Here is an 18,566-nt window from a genome sequence, read left to right as displayed (position 1 = left end):
CTGGGCAGCATTTTCATTATCCGCCTCACAAAAGAGGCAGCTGAGTCTTAGAGGAGGACCCAAATTTTCTTGAGTTCTCTGGCCATAATGCCTTCATAATTTCCATCATCTGGTGAGCTAATATTTACCTTTTATCATATATTTTTAATAAATTTAAAGATGCCAGCTAATGTACAGTAGGTTATCATGGTAATATAAAGATAACTAGCATAATTCTGACTGATGGGAATCAATGACCTTGAAGAGCCAAAAATTAAGTCCTCCATTAAGAGAAACCTCGGGCTTCACGTAGCCCCAGTCTCAGTCCCAGGAAAAGCCTCAGATTGTTCAAGGCTAAAGCCATCCTTGGACTGCTCTCAGTTCAGCTAATCAAAAAGAAAAAAAAAAATTCCTATGGTCTGAGTCAAGGCTGGGAACTGCAGATACAAACTAGCCAATTTCTCACTGCTTGCCTGAACCCCACGTGGGCCCTTTGAACTCACCTCATAATTGGTCATTTTCAAAGGATTCTCAAGAGTCATGATTGGGTCCCACCAAAAGTAATGAACACCTCACAGATACTGAATGGTCAAAGCTGTAATTGTAATTGGTGCTTATGGGATGATGCTACATGCACTGTAACACCCCCATCCCTTACTCCTTAAAAACCCTGTTCACTATTGTTCTTCGCTTCACCTTGCTTCACCGGTAGGCTGGTGAGCCCCTGCTCGAGCTTGTAATAAAGACCCTTTGTATTTACATCGGTGCTGGCTCCTTGGAGGTCTCTGGGACTTGCGATTCGGGCACAATAACCTCATTTTATTTATTTATTTATTTATTATTTATTTATTTATTTTAATGACTTCCTTTTAAAGATGAGGAAACTGAAGTTTGAAGAGGTAAAATGACTTGCCCAAAGTTACCAGGAGGTAAGAATAAAAAGAATTCAAACTCAGAGTTGACTAAATCTACATTCCAAGTGCCTACCCAAACAGCATGAGGAGAAATGGGGAGCTGTCTGTGACCACACCTTAACTTGTTTGAGGATATCACCACGAACATCCATGACCTTTCCCCAGAATCCCTGCTTGGCTTCTATTCAAGAAGAGTTATGAACCAGATGACTAATGTTCTGATCAGGACATCAACATTTTTGTTCTCAATGTAAAGCTTATTTCTTTGACTACACAATGAAATGGGTGTGCATGGATAGTCTGTTTCTCTGACAGTGGGACAGTGTTAGGTTAAGTTGTGGCCATGGTTACATTGATAATGACTTGATGTGTGCTGAGAGGCTCCAGGCTTAATTCCCAAGCAACCATTCACAAGGAGAAGACAAACTTTTACCCCAGAGCTCTATTTAATTAGGCTGTAAGAAGCTACCCTCAGTGGTTAATTAGCACCAAAGTAAAGGATCCTGGAGGTTCACTGGTAAAATCTCCCCAGAGCCTTGTTAAGAAAGTTGTGAGTGATTTTCGTCCCTCTAAGGGAACTTTTGCCATGACAGTGGCTAGAAACTTTTCTGGCATAATGTCACTAGTTGAGTTCTCCTGCTTTACCCTGGGATCCTCTTGAAGGGCCACATTCTGCTTTGATTCCAGAAAGGGAATTGAGGATGCCATAACTCTAAGGCTTTGCCTTCTCCCATTTAAGCTCAATCCTTCAAGGGCAGTTTTGGAGGGAGCTACTGAGCGAGTAACGGGTTTTAGAGGGAGACAATGTTTAAACCAGTTCTAGCCAGGACCTTTTCTCTTATATGCTTTGAAGAACATTATCCCTGAGGCATATAAATCAATTCCTCCATTCCTTTTAGTCTTAAAAACCTTAGCAACAGTGTCTACTTTAGCTGAAGCAGTGGTTCTCAGCCTCTTCTGCACAAGTAGCATCACCTGGGGAGTTTTTAAAAAGATCCTGATGCTCAGGACAACACTTCAGACCAATTAAATCTAAATCCCTGAGATGTAACCCAGGTATCAGTTTGAAAGCTCCCATATGATTCCAATAAACAACCAAGCTTGTGAACCACTGATCTTTTTTTTTTATTATTTATTTATCTTTTTTAGTGTGTATTCAGTTTTGAGAGACAGAGTGCAAGTGGGGGAGGGGCAGAGAGAGAGGGAGACAGAATCCAAAGCAGGCTCCAGGCTTTGAGCTGTCAGCCCAGAGCCTGACACGGGGTTTGAACCCACAGCTGTGAGATCATGACCTGAGCCAAAGTCAGCCGCTTCACTGACTGAGCCACCCAGGCACCCCACCCATGATCTCTTTAAGAGACCTCAGTTGACTTGTGAAATTTGGTAGAGACACTGTTGTGATTTTGAGGTTTGGCAAATTAATGACCTCCTTCCCCTGTCTCCTAGATATGTTTTTATCTATCATAAAGTATTTAAGGGTTTTACATTTCAATATTTGATGGAAAGAAGGCAGTGTTAAAATATTTTAATTCTATTTTTCTCACTTTCCATATTTCTTTACATTTTTTATTTTCTGAGGATACAGGTAACACATGAATAAAATCTAGTTGTGAAATTCAAGCAGAAGCTATCATGTACAAATTGAAAATCTCTCCTGAATTTCACCCACAATCTTGTTACATAGAGAACAATATGTTCACACATGCAAATATAAAGATTAAGAACACTGTTGTGACAAGCACTGGCTGTTGTATGGAAGTGTTGAATCACTATTGTACACTTGAAACTAGTACATTAACTAACTAGAATTTAGCTAAATTAGCTAACAGGAATTTTTTTTAAAAAGCTTTAAAAAAATTTAAGACTCTTTGATGAGCACTGGTGTTATATGGAAACCGACTTGACAATAAACTATTTAAAATGACAAAAATTTAAGACTCTTTAAACAGAAATAATATATTAAAAGCATTGAAATCCCACTGCATGAATATATTACCTTTGAACTTGACCTTTCATCTAACAAGATGTCTTGAGGGTGGTTTCAAGTCACTACAATCTATGATATACTATTGTTTTTAACTTGTTCATATTATTTTAAAAATAGTTTATAATATGAAGCAACCATAATTTAACCATTCCTGTATTCCTGGACATTTAAAAAGTTTCCATTTTCTCTTGTATCAGTACAAACAATGCTTCTATGAACACCTTGTACACATTGTTCAAATGCCTTATATAAATAAAAGTGGTTTTGAGAGATATTGTCAAGTTGTTCTCCAAAATGGCTGTGTGCAATGCTAAGTAAGGGAAAACATAGTTTGAAATTCTATGTTTAAATACAGCATCTATTTTATTAGGAAGCCCTGTACCATAATTGGCAATAAAGTTAAGAAATTTAAGATGATTTCTCAATCTATTGCCAAATTCTACCTCTTTCAGGAAAGTTTATGTATCTGTGTTTTATTTTATTTCATGGGGTAGCTTATTGTTTGTTTATCCAATAGATTTTTAAGCATCAATTACATATATGATGCCAATGCTATGTATTTCATTGTCTAAGAAGCTTATCAATCTTAAATTAAAAATTGATATACTCTAGTAGTACTTTGTGAAATATTTAATATATTTCAATGTATAATACAGGAATAATGTATATTATTAATTCATACATAATCATAATGATTTCAGTATAGATCAATATATTTCAGTATTTAAACAGCAAAAATATTTTATTTCATAGGGATTTACTATTAAAAATGCTATGGATACCTTTACAATGCTGTGTCTCAATAAAACTATAAAAACTGTTAAAAAAAAAAAAATGTCTGTGTGCATTTCTCTGCCAGTCTGTAGTAGATGAAGTACCTTTCTCCTCACACATTCAAGACCAGAGTATCAACATCTTCTCTGTTTACTAATATACTCAACAAAATAAAAATACTTTATTGTCTTTTATATGTTTGTTGGTCCTTTCTATCTCTTTCAGTGTGAATTATCTATTTATTATCCTTTTCTCATTTTCCTATTGAAATATTAGCCAGAATGAACTTTTATTTTTATTTTTTTAAATTTTATTTTAGATAGAGAGGACACAAGTGGGGAAGGGAGGGAGGGTGCGGGGGAGGGAGAGAGAGAGAGAGAGAGAGAGAGAGAGAATCCCAAGCAGGCTCTATGCTCAGCATGGAGCCCAATGCTGAGCTCAATCCTACAAACCATAAGAGCATGACCTGAGCTGAAACCAAGATCCGACACTCAACCAAATGAGCAACCCAGGCGCCCCAGCCAGAGTGGATTTATATGCTGCAACATTAAGTTAATTCTCAAATCCCAATAGTTTCACACACCAAAATTTTATTTCTTGCTCACATGGTATGTCCATTGAAGGGCACCATGGCTGTTCTATTGATAGTGATTCAGAGAAAACCACACTGATAGAGGTCCACCATAGCTTATCAAAAACCGATGGCCTCTTTATCAGGAAAAGATAGAATGGAGAACTTCATGTGGTTTTCTGTTGCCTTAATACAGAAATAACACACATCACTTGAACTCATATTTCTTTGGACAGAAATCCCCATGTGTTCACAACAAACTGCAAGCGGTAGGAAATGTAAGTTTTCCTATGGAATATATGGTATACATCACTGTTCCTGTCACTGGAATATTTGTCATTTTCTTATTGATTTCTTACCTTTCTATTACATGAATACTAATTTTGTCTGATACATGTATATACATCATCAGTATTTTCTCCAAATCCTTTGACTCTCTTTTTTTTTTTTTATTTTTTTTACAAATAGTTTATTGTCAAATTAGTTTCTACATAACACTCAGTGCTCATCCCCAAAGTGCCCTCCTCCATGCCCATCCCCCCCTCCCCCCCACATCCATCAGTCCTCAGTTTTTGTCAGCATTCAAGAGTCTCTCATGGTTTGCCTCTCTCCCTTTCCCCCACCATTTCCGCCCTTCTTCTCCCGCTTGTTCCTCCGTCAAGTTCCTCCTAATCCTCCTATACGTGCAAACATATGATATTTGTCCTTCTCTGCCTGACTTATTTCGCTCAGCATAACACCCTCAAGGTCCATCCATGTTGCTACACATGGCCAGATTTCATTGTTTCTCATTGCCATGTAGTATTCCATGGTATAGATAAACCACATCTTCTTGATCCATTCATCTGTTGATGGACACTTAGGCTCTTTCCATGTTTTAGCTATTGTGGAGAGTGCTGCTATGAACATTGGGGTACATGTGCTCCTATGCCTCAGCATTTCTGTATCCCTTGGGTAAATTCCTAGCAGTGCTATTGCTGGGTCATAAGGGAGTTCTATTGTTAGTTTCCTGAGGAACCTCCACACTGTTTTCCAGAGGGGCTGTACCAGTTTACATTCCCACCAACAGTGTAGGAGGGTGCCCGTTTCTCCACATCCTCGCCAGCATCTAGAGTTCTCTGATTTGCTCATTTTAGCCACTCTGACTGGCGTGAGGTGGTATCTCAGTGTGGTTTTGATTTGTATTTCCCTGATGAGGAGGGATGCTGAGCATCGTTTCATGTGTCTGTTGGCCATCTGGATGTCCTCTTTGGAGAAGTGTCTGTTCATGTCTTCTGCCCATTTCTTCACTGGGTTGTTTGTTTTTCGGGCGTGTAGTTTGGTGAGTTCCTTATAGATTCTGGATATTAACCCTTTATCTGATATGTCATTTGCAACTATCTTTTCCCATTCCGTTGGTTGCTTATTAATTTTCTGGGTTGTTTCCTTGGCTGTGCAGAAGCTTTTAATCTTTATGAGGTCCCAACAGTTTATTTTTGCTCTTGATTCCCTTGCTTTTGGGGATGTGTCAAGTAAGAAGTTGCTGCGGTGGAGGTCAAGGAGGTTGTTTCCTGCTTTCTCCTCTAGGGTGTTGATAGTTTCCTGTCTCACGTTCAGGTCCTTTATCCATTTTGAGTTGATTTTTGTGTATGGTGTGAGAAAATGATCTAGTTTCATTCTTCTGCATGTTGCTGTCCAGTTCTCCCAACACCATCTGTTGAAAAGGCTGTCTTTTTTCCATTGGATATTCTTTCCTGCTTTGTCAAAGATCAGTTGGCTGTATATTTTTGGGTCCACTTCTGAGTTCTCAATTCTGTTCCATTGGTCTATGTGTCTGTTTTTGTGCCAATACCATACTGTCTTGAGGATGACAGCTTTGTAGTAGAGGCTGAAGTCTGGGATGGTGATACCCCCCGTTTTGGTTTTATTTTTCAGTATTACTTTGGCTATTCGGGGTCTTTTGTGGTTCCATACAAATTTTTGGATAGTTTGTTCTAGTTTTGAGAAGTATGTTGGTGCAATTTTGATTGGAATTGCATTGAATGTGTAGAGTGCTTTAGGTAGTAATGACATCTTAACTATATTTATTCTTCCTATCCATGAGCATGGAATGTTTTTCCATTTCTTTGTGTCTTCGTCAATTTCCTTCATAAGTTTTCTATAGTTTTCATCATACAGATCTCTTGTATCCTTGGTTAGGTTTATTCCGAGGTATTTTATGGTTTTTTGTGCAATTGTGAATGGGATCAGTTTCTTGATTTCTCTTTCTGTTGCTTCATTATTGGTGTATAAAAATGCAACCGATTTCTGTACGTTGATTTTGTACCCTGCAACTTGGCTGAATTCTTGGATCAGTTCTAGTAGGCTTCTGGTGGAGTCTGTTGGGTTTTCGATGTAGAGTATCATGTCATCTGCGAAGAGTGAAAGTTTGACTTCCTCTTTGCCAATTCTGATGCCTTTGATTTCCTTTTGTTGTCTGATGGCTGATGCTAGGACTTCCAGCACTATGTTAAACAACAGTGGTGAGAGTGGACATCCCTGTCGTGTTCCTGATCTCAGGGGGAAAGCTCTCAGTTTTTCCCCATTGAGGATGATGTTAGCTGAAGGCTTCTCATAGATGGCTTTGATGATGTTTAAGTAGGTTCCTTCTATCCCAACTTTCTCGAGAGTCTTTATTAAGAAGGGATGCTGTATTTTGTCAAATGCTTTTTCTGCATCTATTGACAGGATCATATGGTTTTTATCTTTTCTTTTATTGATATGATGTATCACATTGATTGATTTGCGAATGTTGAACCAGCCCTGTAACCCAGGAATGAATCCCACTTGATCTTGGTGGATGATTCTTTTGATATGCTGCTGGATTCGATTTGCAAGGATCTTGTTGAGAATTTTTGCATCCGTATTCATCAAGGATATTGGCCTATAGTTCTCTTTTTTTGTTGGATCTCTGTCTGGCTTGGGAATCAGAGTGATGCTGGCTTCATAAAATGATTCCGGGAGTTTTCCTTCGACTTCTATTTTTTGGAATAGCTTGAGAAGAATTGGGATTAATTCTGTTTTAAATGTCTGGTAGAATTCCCCAGGGAAACCATCAGGTCCAGGGCTCTTATTTGTTGGGAGATTTTTGATCACTGATTCAATTTCTTCACTCGTTATGGGTCTGTTCAGGTTTTCTATTTCTTCCCGTGTGAATTTTGGTAGTGAGTGTGTGTTTAGGAATTTGTCCATTTCTTCTAAGTTGTCCAATTTGTTGGCATATAATTTTTCATAGTATTCCCTTATAATTGCTTGTATTTCTGAGGGGTTGGTTGTAATAAGTCCATTTTCATTCATAATTTTGTCTATTTGGGTGCTCTCTCTTTTCTTTTTGATAAGCCTGGCTAGAGGTTTGTCAATTTTGTTTACTTTTTCAAAAAACCAACTCTTGGTTTCATTGATCTGTTCAATTGTTTCTTTGGTCTCTATGTTGTTTATTTCTGCTCTAATTTTTACTATTTCTCTTCTTCTACTGGGTTTAGGGCGTTCTTGTTGCTCTGCCTCTAGCTCCTTTAGGTGAGCTGTTAGATTTTGGACTTGTGCTTTTTCTAATCTCTTGAAATAGGCCTGGAGAGCAATGTACTTTCCTCTTAGGACTGCCTTGGCCGCATCCCATAGATTTTGAATTGTTGTGTTTTCATTTTCATTTGTTTCCATATATTTTTTAATTTCCTCTCTAATTGCCTGATTGGCCCATTCATTCTTTAGAAGGGTGTTCTTTAACCTCCATGTTTTTGGCGGTTTTCCAGACTTCTTCCTGTAATTGATTTCAAGTTTCAAAGCATTGTGATCTGACAGTGTGCATGGTATGATCTCTATTCTTTTATATTTATTGAGGGCTGCTTTATGTCCCAGTATGTGATCTATCTTGGAGAATGTGCCATGCGCACTTGAGAAGAAAGTAAATTCCCTGGCCTCAGGATGTAAAGTTCTAAATAGATCCGTCAGATCCATCTGGTCCAATGTGTCTTTCAAGTCCATTATTTCTTTAGTGATTTTCTGTCTGGTTGACCTATCCATTGCTGTAAGCGGAGTATTAAAGTCCCCTGCTATTAGCGCATTCTTATCTATAAGCTTGTTTCTGTTTGTGATTAATTGTTTTAGATATTTAGGTGCTCCCATATTCGGTGCGTAGACATTTATGATTGTTAGTTCTTCCTGATGGATGGACCCTGTAATTATTATGTAGTGCCCTTCTTCATCTCTTGTGATTGTCTTTAATTTAAAGTCCAGTTTGTCTGATATAAGTATCGCTACTCCGGCTTTCTTTTGATTTCCTGTAGCATGATATATATTTCTCCTTTGACTCTCTTTTAACTTTTGTTCATGATATCAATGGCCACACACACATTTTCACTTTTATGTAGTCAAATCTGCCCATCTTTTCCTTTACAGCTTCAAGGTTCATATTTTGCTGAGCAAGTGTTATTCCATCCACAAGATTATAAAAATATTCTATATTTCCTTGATTATAAAAGTATTCTATTTTTACCTTTTATATCTTCAAATTCTTCCAGAACTTATTTTCATAGGTGGTATAATATTGAGATCTATATTTATTAAATTTATCTTGTACTTGAATATACAATTGTCCCACAACTTTCTTTCCTGCCCCATCCAAAAAGGCTAAATACCTTTTTATTTTGGTCTATTTCTAGACTCTACTCTGCTCCATTGGCAGGGAATACAAGATTTTATATTCCTATATAAATTCTATGCTGTTTTAACTAGCAAAGTTTTGTTGTGTGTTCTTCTGACTGGGAAGACAAACCCAACATCACTGTTTTGCTTTGTTTTCAAAATTATATTGTTACTTTTGCACATTTTCTCTCGTCAACAAGTTTTAGAGTAGACTTGACATATTTTATAAAGAACCCTCTTAGAATTTTATGAGTCTATTGAATATATGTATTCATTTGGGGAAATTGACATTTTTACTATAATATCTTCCCATTCAGAAATATGGATTATGTCACCAATTGGTCACCCTCTATTACCTACTACTTATGATTCTTTGCTGTCAGTTTTCTTTGGGGAGAGATCATTCCTAGTGAGGTAAATAAATAAATAAAAATACTTCTTCACTGTTCTGGAGGAGCTCCTGAGCCAGGATATTATAATTACAGAGCATCAGATTGAGATAGCATGTATTTTGTTATAACTGTAAATGACTGTCTTCATTGGATGGTGGTGTCTCAGGAGAGATTAATGATATTAGTTCCTCATAGGGTTGCTAAGTCTGGCAACCCTACAGTCCTCTGGTCTTCCAGAAGTACGTTGTTAGACTTGAACTTGGGAATATGAGAACATGGAAAAGGGGACTTTCCTCTGGGAGAGATAAATGCACCATAAGATTATGCTGCTAGGATAAGGAAAGAAAAGAGCAGAAGGGGAATACCCTTAAAGAGTGCACAACCAATGCATCTAGGGACAGTGAGATTGGCTATCTACTTTTATAACTTTCTCTACCATTTTCTCTTTGCGTTGCCTTCCAGTCTTCGTAGAGTCTGTTACTACACAGCCTTAAGCATTGTATATCTTGAGAGATACTGGGAGAGGATCTCAATCACACCTTGCAGTGAAACAAATCAGAGCAAACAGCAGCAGGAGAAAGACAAGCTCACAGGAGCGCCAGCAAATTATGTCTTGAGCATGGGGGCACGCCCAAGGAAGCTGACTTCTTTCTTTTTTAAAGTTTTTATTTTAATTCCAGTCAGTTAACATACAGTGTTATATTGGTTTCAGGTGTACCTGAATATAGTAATTCAACCCTTCCATACATCACCCTGTGAGAGATGACTTTTCAAGGGAGAAGCAACTCTCCTGAAGAACAAAGAACTTGTAAACATTCAGTTCATATACGTTCTATCACTAAGATTCATGCAAAGCTCCCATTCCCTGCCATATATAACAATGCTGCTCTCCTCTCTCTTAAAAAATGAGTAAAAGTGGGGCACCTGGGTGGCTCAGTCGATTAAGCGTCCGACTTCGGTTCAGGTCATGATCTCACAGTTCATGGGTTCAAGTCCCATGTTGGGCTTTGTGCTGACAGCTAGTTCAGAGCCTAGAACCTGTTTCAGATTCTGTATCTCCCTCTCTCTCTGACCCTCCCCTGCTCATGTTGTCTCTTTCAGAAATAAATAAAACATAAAAAAAATGTTTTAAATGAGTAAAAGTGGTATCACTCTATGTTAATTCTGTATAATTATATATCATGAACCACTTAGAAAACATGGGCTGTTACCAAGGAAAGCCTTTGAAGGATGTAGACCAGAGAAGTAACCAAATAATACACAAACCACTCTGGTTACCAGATGGGGTTGTGAGGGAAAGCTTCCATTTGCCCATCTGCCCATCTCTCCACCCTTGTACACCCAGCCCTGTGCTCCCTGAGGGGAGTTGTATCAGATCTGAGGCTGAGATATGTATCAAAAGATTCCTTTTCAAAAAAACTCAACAATAAGAAAATAAATAACCCTAATAAAATAGTCCAAAGACATACAGATGGAAAATAAGCATAGGAAACAATTCTCAGCATCACATGCCATCAGAGAAATGCAAAATAAAACCACAGTATGATACCACAACACATCTATTAGAATGGCCAAAGTCCAAAACACTGACAACACCAAATGCTGACAGAAATGTGGAGCAACAAGAATTCTCAACCATTATTGGTAGGAGCACAAAAGGTACAGACGATCTGGTAGTTTCTTACAGAACTAAACATACTCTTACCATATGATCCAGCAATCACACTCCTTGGTATTAATCTAAAGGAGCTGAAAATTTATATCCATACAAAACCCTACATATGGATGTTTAGAGTATCTTTATTCATAACTGCCAAATTTGAAACTACCAAGTATGTTGCTACTGTCCTTCAGTAGATGAGTGGATAAAAAAACAGTGGTACATCCAGACAGTGAAATATTATTCAGTCCAAAAAAGAAATGAGCTCTCGGGTCTGAAAAACACATGAAAGAAACTTAAACACATATTACTAAATGAAAGAAGCCAATCTGAAAAGGCTATAAGCTATGTGATTCCATTATATGATATTCTGAAAAAGGTAAAACTATGGAGACAGTAAGATCAGTGTTTGCAGGACTCTGGGGGAGGGAGGAATGAATAGGTAAAACACTAAGGATTTTAGGGCCAGTGAAACTATTCTCTATGATACTATTATAGTGTCAATATACATTTGTCAGAACCCATAGAATATACAACAGCAAGAGTGAACCCGAATGTAAACTGTGGATGAGCGATGATAATGTGTCACTGTAGTTCATCAACTATGACAACTGTACCACTCTGCAGGTGATGTTGATATTTGGAGGGGGTTGGGGGATCTGTGCATGCACGGCAGCCACAGGTATGTGGTAACCCTTTCTACCAAGTGATCAATTTTACTGCAAACATGTAACTGCTCTTAAAAAATTAAGACTATCAAAGGGAAAAAATAGGAAAAAACCCCAGAAAATATCTATCTAAAGGAGAGATTGCTATGCATTTATAGATGAGGACACGTGGTTTAGTGATGCTAAATAACTTGCCCAATTCACCAGTTCGGTAATTAGTGAAACTGATGTTCAAAAACAAGAGACCTGGCTTAAGAAGATGAAGCAATAAAATGTTGAAGAAAGGGAACAAAAAATCTCTCCCTCATGCACATGCACGCATGAACGTGCGCGCGCGCGCGCGCGCACACACACACACACACACACACACACACACACACACACTGAGGCTCAGTAAGGCTAAGTATTGCAAAAGCTCACACAGGTTGTAAAAGGCAGAGCCAGCATCTGAATCTATTCCATCTGGCTCCATAGCCTGTATCTTAATCCCTTTCCCATAATACTACATCTGCACCTAGATACAGTCATGAGGTCATCATGTCAGAGACCATCACCTTTCCTTCCAAGCAGGGGCACATAAGCCTACACACAGACTTGCACAGGAGCACATGTATGTACAGAGAGCATGCATGTGTGCATGAACTCATGTGTTCATGTATGTACTTCACATAAATGTGCATGAAATAGCTCCAACCCTGTTTCTGCATGGCCCTAATTCCCTTCCTGGGTACATGAGGCTACACCTCCAGAGGCCAGGTTCCCCAAGGCTCCTGAGCACAGAGCTCAGTGAGGACATCAGTAATGTGTTCCTCTCCTGGGAAACTCACCAGAGCCAACCCCGCAGGGCTACCCCCACAGGGCACTGACATGCATGGAGTACAGGCCCCTGGGTCTCCCTTTCTATTACCAATGCCTGCTGTGGGTAGAAAGAACAGACAGCACATTCATGAAATTAGATCTGCACTTGCCCTCACCTCCTTCCTCACAGATTCAGAGCCTGATCTTAACCCTCTGGAAGACCCCCTAGACTGATCAGGACCCTGAATCTCCTCTGTCAAGCCCACAGGTAGGCAGGCTGAGGGGTCCTTGGGAACAGAAACTGGGGGTCAACATCTTCATATGATCTTCCTCCTTTTTCCTAATCCCATCCTCTCTCCTCCATCTCACAGACAGGAGATAAGTGAATGAGAAAGCGAGGATACTGCAGGGCGTAAGACCACACATTCTGAAGCTGGACTCCACAACCTCTAGCTGTCTGGACTTAGCTAAGGCACTTCAAGTACTTCTGCCTCACTTTCATTATCTGTAAAATGGGGGTATTGTAAAGACTAAATGACTTAGTGTATGTAAAATTCCTAGAGCAGTGTCTGGCACACCTGAGCACTGTATCACTGCTAGCTACTAATATGACCTTGACTGAAAGTATCCACGGGAAGGGGCTGCAATGAAGTAGGTGTCTCTGGTAGTAGACATCGGGGTGAGGCACTGCCAGCCCAGCAGAGGGACACAGGACACTGGGTTTCAGCCAAAGTCCCATTTGAAGCACTTCTGGTTTATCAGATGAATACCAAATATGTTGAGACAGATGGAAGGCATTATTCACAAAGAAGAATCCAGTGGGTACATTTCAAATGTCCACTTACCTTGGAATCTACAATTTAACAGCTGGGAATGGCTGGGTAAAGCTTCAGTCTAATATAGGAGTAAACACTAGGCATAAAGGAAAGATTTCGGAGAGCTGAAGAGAGAAGGACCATGCCTGGAAAGGGCCCTGTGGGATCCCTAAGCAGGACATAATCTGTTCAAGACATTATAATACAAAGTTAAATATGGAAGGAATTCCTCACTCCATCCCTACAATCTCACTTCAGAAGGCAACTACACACACATAAACACACACAACACAACAAACACAAATATAAAGGAGATTTATTTCTTTATGGAAAATGGGATTATTCTATACGCATTGTTCTGCAACTTGCTTTCATCACTTAATAAAATATCATGGACAGCAATATAACCTTGATAACATACCTTAGTAAGGAATAGCTTCTGCTCTACTATCAGACTGCCTGAATTAAAATCCCAGCTCAGCCACATGCAAACTGTGGGATCTGGTAAGTTATTTTGCTAAATTCCATTTTTTTTTTAAATTTAAATTTGAGTTAATTAGCATACAGTGCAATATTGGTTTCAGGAGTAGAATTCAGTAATTTATCACTTACATTGAACACCTAACGCTTACAAGTGCCCTCCTTGTAAGGAGGGCATCTAGCCCTCCCCATCTAGCCCATCACCCATCTAGCCCAATTGAAAATAAGAATAATAATGGGTGTCTACCCAGGATTTGGGGGAAATAAAATCATAAAAGACATGAAAAGCATTTATCTCAGGGTGGAATCGATGGAGTACTAATGAATTGGCTAACATTAGCCATCTCACTTCTTTAGAAACTATGTGCTATTGAGGAACGGGAATGCACTTTTAATTGTTTTATTTTTTTTTCTTTCATAGTTTATTGTCAAGTTGGTTTCCATATAACACCTAGTGCTCATCCCAACAAGTGCCCTCCTCCATGCCCAATTTGTGGATATTTAGGTTGTTTCCTCTGTTTTTTCTTTGTTGTTTATTTGTTCATATATTTTTTTATCTGGTATTATAACCAGTGCTACAAAAATGTGCGTATGTATCTTCATGCTACACATATCTAACTATTTTTAAAGGATAGATTTTTATGAGTAGAATTGCTGGACAAAGAGATGTAGATTTTTGATTCTGATACAGACTAACAAAAAGTCTATACTGACTATCCTCTCATTACCAGTGTGCATGAGGTCTTTTTCCCTTTAAACATTGCCAAAGAAATTTATTGACAATCCAATGAGTGAAAATTGTGTTTCAGTCTAATTTACATTTTCTGAGTACCAGTTAGGTTGGTATGTTTTCTTCAATGAAAGTGTTGTAGATATTTTCTTTGACCCAATAGTTAATATTTTAGGTTTACTTATGATCTCTTTTCATGTAATTTTCACATTTTTGAGTACAGTGATTTGTCATTCTTGCCTCTACATGTTTCTTTATTTGGAATGGAATCCACAACTTGAAACCATATAAATATGCTCTTTATTTTTGGATAATACTTTATGATCTGGGTTTTTTACTTCTAGTTTGTTCATTCATAGGGATTTTTTTTTTACTCTGTGGATTAGATAGAAATCTAGCCTTATTTTTTTTACAAAAGATTTAGCATGTCTGTAGATTAATGTCTATATGTATAAATATAGGCATACATAATTCTTTATGTTAGTTCTTTATGTTGGCTCACTGAATGGTTTTCTTTCTGTGTACCATTATCCTATTATTTTTCATTATTACATACCTTGATTTTTTTATGTTAAAAACTCTGTTATTATTTTAATTTTTTCAAAATTATCTTGTCTTTTCTATGCCATTTATTCCTCTAGGTAAATTTTAGAATGATCTTCTCCAGTCTTATTAAAAATGCCCGTAGACACGGAGGGAGGCACTTGTGGGGATGAGCACTGGGTGTTATATGGAAACCAACTTGACAATAAACTATTTGTAAAAAAAAAAAAAAATGCCCATAGAGTGTTAATATAAGTGCACTAAATGTTATTAATTCTAGAAGAATGGATTATTTTTCCAGCTTTATTGATTCATAATTGACATATAACATTGTGTAAGTTTAAGATGTACAACATGATTGGGGTGCCTGGGTGGCTCAGTCATTTGAACGTCTGACTCTTGGTTTCAGCTCAGTTCATGATCTTACAGTTCATGGGTTCAAGCCCCACATCTGGCTATGTGCTAGCAGCAAGGAGACTCCTTGGGATTTCTCTCTCCTTCTCTCTCTGCCCCTCCATGGCTTGCATGTGTGTTCTTTCTGTCTCTCAAAATAAACATTAAAAATTTTAAAAAAAGATGTACAGCATGATGATTTGATATACTTACATGTGGTGCAGTGATTCCCACACTATGGTTAGTTATTATCTCTATCACCTCACATAATGATCATTTCTGGTTCTTTTATGAGAACATTTAAGAACTACTCTCATAAATTGAATGATGAGAAGGAGGGGCTGGGAGATGGGGAAATTGGGGAAATGTTGTTTAAGAGTACAAACTTGAAACCAGTAACTGAATAAATCCTGGAGATTAAAAAAAATTTTAATGTTTATTTATTTATTTATTTTTTTAGTTTATCCATTCTGAGAGAGAGACAGAGAGAGTGAGCAGAGGAGGGACAGAGAGAGAAGGAGAGAGAGAATACCAAGCAGGCTCCTCCCTGTCAGCACAGAGCCCAACACAGGGTTTGAACTCAAAAACTGCGAGTTTATGACCTGAGCCAAAACCAAGAGTCAGATGCTTAACTGACTGGGCCACCCAGGTGTCCCAATGTTTGTTTGTTTTTGAGAAAGAGACCAAGTGCAAGTGGGGGAGGGGCACAGAGAGAGGGAGACACAGAATCCAAAGCAGGCTCTAGGCTCTGAGCTGTCAGCATAGACCCTGACTTGTGGGGTCGGGGGGAGGGCTCAAACCCACAAACTGTGATCATGACTTGAGCCCAAGTTGGATGTTCACCCCACTGAGCCACCCAGGCATGTGCCCCATTCCTGGAGATTTAATAAGCAGTATAGACAACAATACTGAATTATATATAAACTTCACAGTTTCTGAGAGAGATAGATCTTAATTATTCCCATCACAAAAAATAAGTGATAATTATCTGGTGTGACAGAGGTGTTAGCTAATGTTATGCTGGTAATCATATTTTGCAATACTTAAATACATCAAATCAACACATTTTACAACTTAAGTTTACATGATGTTATGTGTCAACTACATCTCAATAAAAATAAATAATACATATCTACTTTCTTAGCAAATATAATACAATATTGCTAACTTTTGTCACTACACTTTACATTAGATTACATTATTCACCTTACTAGTGGAAGTTTTGTTCAACATGTCCCCATGTCTTCCATCTCCTAGCTCCTGGTAACCACAATTCTACTCTCAGTTTCTATGAATTTGTCTTTTTTAGATTCAGCAATAAAAAAAGAAGAGAATCCTGCCATTTGTAATAACATGGCTAAAACTTGTGGGTATTATGCTAGATAGAAAGACTATGATATCACTTATATGTGTAATCTCAGAATTGACATTTTTAAATACTGAACCTTTTCCTTTTTAGAAGTATAGTATCTCCATTTATTTAGACATCTTTCTGAGTTCTGTTATACTTTATTCAGATAGACCTTTCTCATTTCTTTTTACTTGTTTCTATCAGATTTATTCCCAAGTGTATATTTTTTAGACTTTATATTTTTCTTTCTTTCTTTCCTTCTTTCTTTCTTTCTTGCTTGCTTGCTTGCTTGCTTGCTTGCTCTCTTGCTTTCTCCTTTTTGGGGGGGAAGAAACAATGGCTTATTTTATTTTTTTATGTAGTGACTCATAACTTACATATAACACTCAATCCTTATCGTAACTAGTGCCCTCCTTAATACCCTCCTTCTACCCACTTCCCTCCAGCAACCCTCAGTTTCTTCTCTATCGTTAAGAGTCCTTATCATCTGTTTCCCCCTCTCTTTCTTTCTTTCCCATATGTTCATCTGGTTTGTTTCTTAAATTCTACACATGGGTGAAATCATCTGGTATTTATCTATCTCTGACTGACTTATTTCCCTTAGCATAATACACTCTAGCACCATGGATGTCATTGCAAACGGCAAGATTTCATTCTTTTTATGATGGCTGAGTAATATTCCAACAATTTTTTTAATAAAGTTACCAAGCCGCTGAATCTTAATGCCTCAACAAATGTTATGTCTTATTATTTTCATTGAACAGTAAGATCTTCTACTTTGATTATTCCTGGTAAATAGAAGTTTTCTTACTCCAGCTGTTTCCATTTGCCAAACAGTCGTGACAGACAGTTTAACATGGTGGCTACTGTTTTCAGGGAATTCTATCTGATGAATCCTCACCTCCATCACAACAGCTGCCGGCAACCTTTAATCAAAGGTTCATCCATCAGGACTTCTCTATCGTGGTTGGCCAAGTAGTCCTGCTTTGGCTGCCAGGGCTTCATTCAGCTAAATATGAGATTCCTGATATCCCATGGATATTCTTTGTGTCATTTTAAATACTTTTGAAAGCAATGTTCTAAGCAGGTGGTCTCTTCAGGTTTTATTTCTCTTGTTGTGAGGTCTTTAACACAGTCCAAAAAAGCAGGTTTCTGGAAATTTATTATACGCTCCAAGAAATTCCTTAAATTATTTTTTCTGATCAAAATCTGGTATTTATGCATCCATATTCTTGTGGTATGTTTATCAGTCACCTTTTCTGATGCATGAATTTCCTTTTTGTTCTGGAAAGTTAGATCTCCAACCTTCACTTGAATGTCTCCAATGAGGCCTGATTTCTTACTGAAGCACAAGCTCTCAGATCCTATGCCTGTACAAGGCTGGAGAGGGGGGAATACATTACCAGTCAAGTGTAGGGGTAGAGGGTCTGGGTCAGGCCAGGAACTGCAGGTTCTGGATGGTTAGACTTTCTTGCCATTGCCAATTGAAACTGCATTATATTTTTCTACTACAGGATAATATTAATACTTGTATTTGTAAATTGTATCTGGCCACTGTGATAAATCTTCATGTGTTTAAAAATTCTAATATGAATCCCTAGGAGCTTTCTAGAGTGCCAGTCAAGTTGGTTAAAAATAATTACAAGTTCATATTTTTAATATTTATGCCTATTTCATTAATTTTGCTTTTACACTGGATTACACTGTCATCTGAAATTTTCGGCTTAACAGTGGTAACAGAGGCCATCTTGTTTTGTCTTTCCCATAATTGATGGGAATGAGACTCTAACATTCAAAGTTTATTTGAGTTATCTATTGTGGTAATATTTAAATGTTTAGAATAAGGGCTTCA

The 18,566-nt window shown here is 37.9% G+C and overlaps 1 pseudogene; it reads right to left on the bottom strand.

The window, feature by feature from the left end:
* Nucleotides 1-17,672: 17,672 nt before the first annotated feature.
* Nucleotides 17,673-17,942, bottom strand: LOC120236278 (annotated as a pseudogene).
* Between the last annotated feature and the right edge of the window lie 624 nt (nt 17,943-18,566).

Source organism: Hyaena hyaena, unplaced genomic scaffold (assembly GCF_003009895.1).
Source record: "Hyaena hyaena isolate Hyena2069 unplaced genomic scaffold, ASM300989v1 scaffold_151, whole genome shotgun sequence".
NCBI lineage: Eukaryota > Metazoa > Chordata > Mammalia > Carnivora > Hyaenidae > Hyaena > Hyaena hyaena.
This window is presented reverse-complemented; position numbering and strand designations above follow the sequence as displayed.